The sequence below is a fragment of the Oreochromis niloticus genome, linkage group LG6 (assembly GCF_001858045.2).
Source record: "Oreochromis niloticus isolate F11D_XX linkage group LG6, O_niloticus_UMD_NMBU, whole genome shotgun sequence".
NCBI lineage: Eukaryota > Metazoa > Chordata > Actinopteri > Cichliformes > Cichlidae > Oreochromis > Oreochromis niloticus.
The window spans coordinates 10,081,576-10,090,221 of NC_031971.2; the positions used below are offsets into that span (position 1 = coordinate 10,081,576).

Sequence of the window (8,646 nt, forward strand, 5' to 3'; positions counted from 1 at the left end):
CATGGATTATTCACTAAACATGAGTTTTAACTCACCCCTGAATGGAGGCAGACCCTTCAGTCCTCATATTTAGTGATACAATGTGACATTTATTCAACCTCTGAACTTTCCATGGCATTTTAGAGGGATTGTTTGCTCTGTTTCACTGTATTTGTGTGACAGGTTGAGTTAGTAGTTGCATATCATCATTGTCTAGATGATGATTGTTTGTGGGTGTCTCAGCCTTCAGTTTCATCTTCATTAACTGTCAGGAATGATTTTTAGAGTCATTTCTTTGCCTTGAGAAACTCTGGGGTTGCTTTTGCTGTATGCTTTAGGTTATTATCCATTTGGACTGTGAAGCACTTTCTGATCATTTTTGCAGCATTTAGCTGAATCTAAACAAAGAGTACAGCTACATTTCAAAATTCATCCTTGCTACTTCATCAGTAGTTTTGATCACTTGAGACCCAGTTCAACCAGCAGCCATACATACCATAAGACATGACTCCAAGTCTGACAGAGGTCTGTTCCTTTCTCTATACTTTTATGATTCCATTATTCTGATTTAGGTGAATCATTTCATCTCTTCAAAATTTGTTTTCTTTTTTGATCATTATTATTATTATTATTATTATTATTATTATTATTATTATTATTATGTATTTGTTTATTCATTTATTTTTTTAGTCTGATTTATAGAGTGATTATAAAAAATCAAAAATATTATCAAATCAAACCACATTAATCAAAAATATTAATGTGCTGTAAAATGAGTCCTGATATAAGATCTTTGAGATGTACTTGTAGATATTAGTAAATGTTTTACCGTTACTGTGTTAAGGTTATCGTACAGTAATAAAGTAGTTACTATTGAAACAATGTCAGGACTGAAATATTAACATCTGTCATGACTAATTAATTTGCTAGCTAATTAAGTTACCAGTAAAATGATTAATCACAGCCACAGATTCACAGTAAATATCCTGACTAGCTTCAATGCATCTATAATACATATCTGCTAGTTCTAGTGCTTCATTTAAACTGTATGATACTCATACTGACCCAGGGTCAGTGTAAAATAACCCTGTCTGAACAAAGTCTGGTTCCTTTAATCCTGCATGAGAAACTTTGTGTCTGTGCTGAACCATTTATAAAATCAGGTTTGAGACAGGCTGCTTTGAGTGTGGGCGCTTTCTCTGTTTAAAAAACAGGTAGAAAAGGGCTCACAGAGCTGTGAAGTTGCAAATTTAGGAGCATTAGGCCTGATGATGGCGTATAAAGCCTCTACTTAAATTCTGCATTGTATTTTTGTTACCAGTTTATTAAATGAACTTACAATTATTTTTTGTTTTTTATCAGTAGGGAGTACACATATTTCAGAGAAGCACTGTTGCTTCATCCTTAAAACTTTAAAACAGAACCAGATTGGAAATCAAAAGGGCCTTAAAAGCTTCAGTTTGATTTGATTTAGTTAGTTTGGATATTATTTAGCTTGCGGGAGCGGAGCGGGGGGGGGACCTTTTAAATTTTATTGGTGATAGTATGACCAGCATCTATTTAAGGAGGAGTTTGTTGAGAGGCTCGGGTGGTTATTTCTAGATGTGTTGCTGGTGAGCATGACAAAACCTCTGTACAAGAAAAATGATTGGGCTCGTGTGGTTGTCTTTCTTCCATCTGGTCCCCTTCACATTGCCTTGCTACCGCAACACTCCTCCCCGACCCTCAAAGCCAAACTTCACCCATGAGAGGTGACATTTTCAGAAACTGCACTAAACATACTACTTGTTATGTTACTTTCATTTTACTCTGCAAAATGATCTGAAACACACTGTCGCATAATTACCATTTAACAGTGTAAACCTACAGGTTACAGCCCGACACACCAACACAAATCAAAAAAACCAATGAGGACACACATGATCTTTCTCTTAGTATTTAGGTATGAACACAAAGCCGACAACACAAATCAAAGATGAAAACCAGCACAAAGATACTTCAAATCGATCATCACAGTGACTGTCGAAACATGAACAGGTAGAAATAGAGGCTAAAGTGTGACTGCTCATCAGTTTGTTACCTGTTGAAGTACACACAGCGGCTCACTGGGATCAGCATTTACTCAGCTTTAACAATACTCTGGGTTCTTGTTAGCTTAGCATTAGCATGGTGTCTGTGAGGATGCTTGCAAAGAGTCGAAGTTGTGCTAGCAGTATGATGCAATTGTTTCTATCTGGAAGCAGTCTCCACCTTATCATCGAGCTCTCATAGTTTTGTGCAATAAAAATAAAAATATTTTCCATATTAACTATTTTCCTTCTCACATTAACTGAAATCAGCTGATTGTAGCAAGAGTGAAAGAACTGACACGCGGGACGGACAGGCAGGCAGACTAACAGTTCCAAGATATTGGATAACTGGGATTCTTGATTCCCATTCCTACACACGACCTATTTCATTATACGTTCATCAAACACCTGGCAGTGCTGACAGTGAGAGCAGAGCCAGATGATGCTGTTAGTCGTTATTTTGTGATACAGACAAAAAGTTACCAGAACAGGAACAGCAGACACAATGGCTTTAATGTTTTCATTAGTGGCACCCAAGGCACACAAAGTAATGCAATTACCATGCCTGACAGAGTCATCCAAAATAGCACCTTTTTTAAGAGGGTGATCAGTAAATGCACATACACAGGCTTTTGGACAGAGCAGAATTTTTAAACAGTTTCCTTGTGTTTTGCAGGTGTTTTTTTTAACACAGGCACGTCATTATCAAATATCTTTAAATTGAAAAGCTTAAGAATTTATACTCAAGCTTTGCAATTTCAATTAAATTCTTTATTTCTACTGTATTTTATATTCCAATAAAGTGAGTGTAACCCACTGACAGATCTGGAAGCTGCAGAGTCTGTGCTGTGATGGTAGAGTAATATCACTGGAGGTGAAATCCCCATGGTAACAAGCTTTTCTTTATTGAGCACACAGTGGCTTGATGGTGGAGTAGAGATCAGCTGTGTGCCCTGCTGACTGAGCTGAGATATTTTCATAGATGGGTTGAAGGTTCATCTGAAGAGACGAGACAGTTATTCAAAGATTATATTTAACTGCATCAAAAAATAATACCTGGTTGCTTGTTATTGGTTACATTGTCACTTCAGTGACAGATTCTTAAAAATAACCTGTCTGACAAAGTGAAACAAGTTAAAATATCTCAGAAAACAACGGTCTAAAGAAAAAATGAGAAACAAAGTAATTTACATCTGTCAGGTCACAAAAGAACCCAGAACATCATCTAAAGAACTGCAGGTCTCACTTGTCTCAATGGTTTGTTTGTTTGTTAATTTATTTCAATCATGCAAATATTGCTTCTGTTCTGATTCATTTACATATCGAAAGGGAGTGGGAAGAAGTACACACTTATTTAATCCCACCCCTTTTCCATAAGTTATCAGTCAATACTTAGTCAGCTTCCTTACTGATATAGTCTGTAATAAAAATAGCAAAAAGATTTTGGATATAATATATACTATATACTATAATATCACATCATGAAATTTTCTAAATAGAGACATTCACTTAATTTCAACATTTTCCCTTTCTTTATAGTTCAAGAAGATCATATCTTTATAACTCTTTTTAAACTGTTTTATGTTTGGACATTGCTTCAATTCCATATTCAAACTGTTCCACAGTTTCACTCCATGCACAGAAACACCAAAGCTTTTTATTGTAGTACGTACCTGTTGGGTCTAAACTCAGACCCCGCTGTATCCAGGACTTATTCCCATGAAAGAAAAACAAGGCAACAGTGTTCGATCGATTACTTGCGCAAGGGAGGCCTCGTTGGTATCTTAGCTCATCACGAATGACCCCAAATCCGGCCTCCTCTCGCTGCCTTTTATTGAGAGACAGTTCACACACAACAATAGTACCTCCCCTCATAACCCCCCTTGGTTACAAAGACAAGGCACTGTATGCATATATGTGTGTGTGTGTGTGTGTGTGTGTTATGCGAGAATGTGTGTGTGCGTGTGTGTGTGCGTGTGTGAGACCTCCTGCTGGGCAGGAAGCTTACATCAAAAAAGACCTTCACTAAGATGTTGCCTGTAATAAAACATTACAGCCCCTCACCCAGAACCTCGAGAATCTGGGGATGGGAGGAAAGAAAGAATTCCTTTCACAGAGTTAAAACAATGGACAAATGGTAAACATAAAAATGACAAATGTTTAACTATTCACTCTAACATTTTCCCTCCTGTTTTGTTATTTTTATGTTCCAAATTATTCCTATGTAGTATATTCTCAGCCATGCACCTCTTGCTTAACATTTTCAGTGCAGGCGTCATTCATACACAGACTTCTGTCATGTCATTCATTTCAGTCATTTCATACTGTTGTAAAAGTACATAATTAACAAATGTATTAGAAATCATCTTAGTTCGCATTGATCTTATACACGGTAAAATGCATCCTATACATAAGCAAATCAGTGTCAACAGTCCAAAAACAGGAGTTAATATTTTCAAAAGAAGATGCCACCAAGGACCAGACATTCACCAAGTTATCCAGCCTCGTGGTGCATCTACTCCTGTCGTGCGATTCATTATGTATTCCTGCAAATAAACAACTGAATGTCACAGTCAAACAAGAATAATCAACATACTCAAAAATCATATGTCACTACAATCCAACTGTATACAGACATAGGCATTCACACACATCAGTTGACTTTATTTTTTGTCCATGTGGCTCTCAGCTAACTTCAAAGCTGTAGCCTGGTCAACACCCTTCTTTATGACTCCTATCAACCCCCCAAATCTTCTCACTGTAGGCATCCTGTGGGGGTTAGAGTCAACTGGTGAATTTCCCGCATTTACAACTCTTCTCCTGTCCTGTTGTCACCACAGGAAAAGCTTTGTAAAGGAAATTGGATCAAGGTGTTTTGATCTTCTTGGCTCAAAACCTCAACCAGCTTAGAGAAGTGTTCATGATGCAAATGTAGACAAAAGGCTTCTCTGTTTTGCATCCTTCTTGCAGAGGACACAAAGAATAGGTGACGTTGCACAAATTTCATGGTAAATCTCCAACTTGGACTAAACCATTGCTCTTCATACACATAGGCAACTGGCCTATTTCCAGTTCATTTAGCTGTTCAATGTCCTGCAGCAAGTCAGATACTTGGAGTTGGACTAGCAGGTCTGTCGTACCAGAGCAGTTCACCGTCCCAGCTACTGGTGAATCAACCATCCATTCAGGTTCAGAAGTTGAAAAGTTGGCAGTGTTCCAAGTACGTTTACTCCTGGATGTGTTGCTACGGCAACCAAACAAACTGTCTCGCTCTCAGTGATGCTATATGGCCACAGTCCAGAAGAATGTGTAACCAGTGGCATCACAAGCATAACCATTGGTCTCGTTCTTTATGTGAGCGGTTGTGTTCACAAACTGCCACCAGTAGTTGTTGAAAACCCCATGCGGGTACTGGGTGTGGTTTGCTCTGTCCCAGTGCGCTTTCCTGTCATCCCACTCTGGGTCCACAGGCACAAGAAGGCGCACAACACATTCCCAGCCATTCTGATGAGTACCTGTGGCTCAGTTGGTTTCTTCACCGGATTGAGACGAGGGGCCCTGGAGGCTTTCCCCCCCCTTTGTACCCGGTCTTCCTGCCACTTACCCCGAGCTGGCCTGGATGTGTGTCACCTTCTTGCAGTGCGCTTGATGTATCCAAGTAATCCTTTCAGCAATCTTCACTGCTGTGGTCGTCGTCAGCAGCATCCGATATGGACCTTCCCACCGTGGACTGGACCAGCACTTCCTCTCCATGGCCTTGTCAACATCCAATCTACAGACTTCAGACTCTGCTCCTGTGGAGAAACAGAATCATCTGGCAGATCATTTGTTCTCAAGACTTCTTTATTTTTAAACATTTTAAGCATCTAATCTGCTAATATGCTCTCTCTTCTGCTCTTCTATCATCACTACAGAAGAGTAGAACTCTAAATGCTCTAACATATATAATCTCAAAGAGTCAGACCATTCTCTGTTGGAGTAATCCTCATGTACATTCATATACATCTTAACTAATTCTATACAGTTTAACCATGTCCTGCGTGTCTCTTCCTAAGTCTTAACATTACTGCTCCATTGGTTCTCTCTACCAACCCTGCACTTTGTGGGTGATATAAACAATGATGTTTTAGTGTTATCCCTAAATGTTGTGCCATTAATCCAATCACTTCATTTACAAAGTGTGGACCATTATCACTATAAATGGTCTCGGGAATCCCGTGTTCCAAATGATATTCTTACATATTGCTTTGGCAACCGAAATGGCATCTGCTTTTCTAGTTGGTACAATTTCTACCCACTTTGAAAAAGAACACACTATCACTAAACAGTACTTATAGTTATTACAGTTGGACAGTTCTATAATCCATGTGAATAACTTGAAATGGGTGACTGGGTCTAGGGAATTTCCCTCTCTTAGGTCTCAAATTACCCCGGGAATTATGCTTGCAACATATCATACATGACCTGTAAAAAGTTTTTTTAAGGGTATTTAATCTTAAAGTATAAACTACTCATTATCTCCCTCCTGTTGCGACATGGCAAAGCCCATGGCGCAAAATAGCAGCAGTCCTATATAAAGTCTAAGGCAGTATTGGTTTATCACACAGATAATAAACACCATCCTGCAAGCTCGCTCCTACTGTAAGTCACAACTGTTTTCCTGCAGTAGGTGAGTGGCCCTGCATATCTACCAGTGCATCCCGCATAATAGCCAATGTCTGTTGGTGTTGCACTGCTAAAATGTTAACACCATGTTCTCCTAAAGTTGCCTCTTTCGCGATCTTATCTGCAAAAGCACTCCTTAATGCAACTGGATCTTTCCCTCACATGTGTGCTACACATTTGCAAACGGCAATTCTACTGGGTAATAACACTGCCTCCAGCAGATTTTGCAAGAGTTTGGCGTGTTCTACAGGTTTCCCTGTAGAGGCTGTCACACCTCGTCTCACCCACTGCACTACAAAGAAATGTAATGTAGCAAATGCATACTGGCTATCAGTGTATATTGTCACATCTTGTTTCTCTGCAGCTTTACACGCTTCCGTTAAAGCTAACATCTCTGCTGCTCAAGCAAATATGAAACATGCTAGTTGTCCTGCACAGACAACTTTCTCATTATCTACTACAGTAAAACCTGTTTCAGTCTGTCCCTCTACTGTTATAAAACTCGAACCATCAACAAACCAAACCTTTCCCTCACCAAGTGGCACATCTATTAAATCATCCCTCGGCTTAAACTCTTTCTCCACGTGGTCTCTACACTCATGAGAAGTGCTCTCTTCTTTCGTTGGCAAAAAGGTTTGATGGATTCAGAATTGTGCACCACTCATGGTTACGTATGGTTATGAGAGTAACAGTAACATTAAAGACAAGTGTCTTGTAGGTGACAGAAATGTAATTTTAGTCTGCAGTAGTAGACATCTACCCCATGTGGAACTAACAGTGTCAAAAAGGTGAAAAACTATATCCTGAAACATTGTACAGCATAAGCTGCTGCACATACTGATCTCACGCATGGAGGTAAAGCACAAGCAACTAGAGCTAATCTGTTAGGATAGTAAGTTACTGGCTTCACTTGTGGAAAAAGTGCTGTTAGTTATTTCACAGTCACCTGGCATTTGTGCTGTTCACAGAACCACACGTCCATCGGTGGACCTCCTCTGCGCCGTCACTTTTTGGAGCTTGGCACGCTCCCTGAAGTTCTCATGGTTCAACGCTGCTGAAGATTTTAAAGGCAGAGCACGTCGTACACCTTAGTTGTCTTCCTCAACGTCAACGTCGAAACTATTTCATCTCATTTAAGATTTTGCTGTGCAGAGTTTCCTCATGATGATCTCCTGGAAGCTCAGTAGCACAGCTCTCTGTGCTGAAGGTGATCTCTGATCCTCCTGAAGCCTCTCTCCTGGCCTCAGCTTCCATCTTGTGGACGATCCCCTCAGTCACTCCTTCTCGTCATGGCATCTCACGACATCTGCAAATTAAAATGACACTCCTCTCGCCACATGGCTTCCTCTCTTGTGTCAACTCCCCAATGAGACCTGTCCAAGAATGTTGCACAGTCTCCCTAAAACAATCTCCAGGGTTTGTCCCTTGGAGCAGCTTCACTCCAACTTGTAACCCTGTGTAAAAACATCAGTCAGCAATTAAATGTTTAGCTTGTCTAACTCTCAGCTCCACCTGGAGCCTGTATCCTGGAAGACAAATCTGTTAAATCAAACTTCACATTTTCAACCGACTATAGATCATAAGAGTAATAAAGTATTCAGCATAAAAGACAAATATCATGTGCAGGTTTTCGCCAGTCATTAAATCACTATTATTATCATAATTTGTCCCAAATCATGAATCATCCCAATTTATTCCACAATTTAATCGGTGACTTTCCTTAAGCAATGTCACTCCACTCATTTTATCACTATGAGCTCAATAGTGGCCAGCTAATGAGCTCCATATTCAACTATTCTGTAACCACTGCACATTTGTTCAATTGTCACTTGTCTGTCTGTGCTGAATTCTTTACAAACACTCTTAAAGAAAAACAAACATTAGCCAAACACATGTTCATCTTGGTGGTCAGGTGCCGGCCATCCAGATTCCA

At 39.6% G+C, this 8,646-nt stretch overlaps 1 long non-coding RNA gene across 1 annotated transcript; it reads right to left on the reverse strand.

The window, feature by feature from the left end:
• Positions 1-2,542: 2,542 nt before the first annotated feature.
• Positions 2,543-8,193, reverse strand: LOC112847053 (uncharacterized). The gene is made up of 2 exons (XR_003220364.1): positions 3,722-8,193; positions 2,543-3,047 (listed from the first exon to the last, which is right to left on the reverse strand). It is a non-coding gene; the product is annotated as an uncharacterized LOC112847053 (long non-coding RNA).
• Between the last annotated feature and the right edge of the window lie 453 nt (positions 8,194-8,646).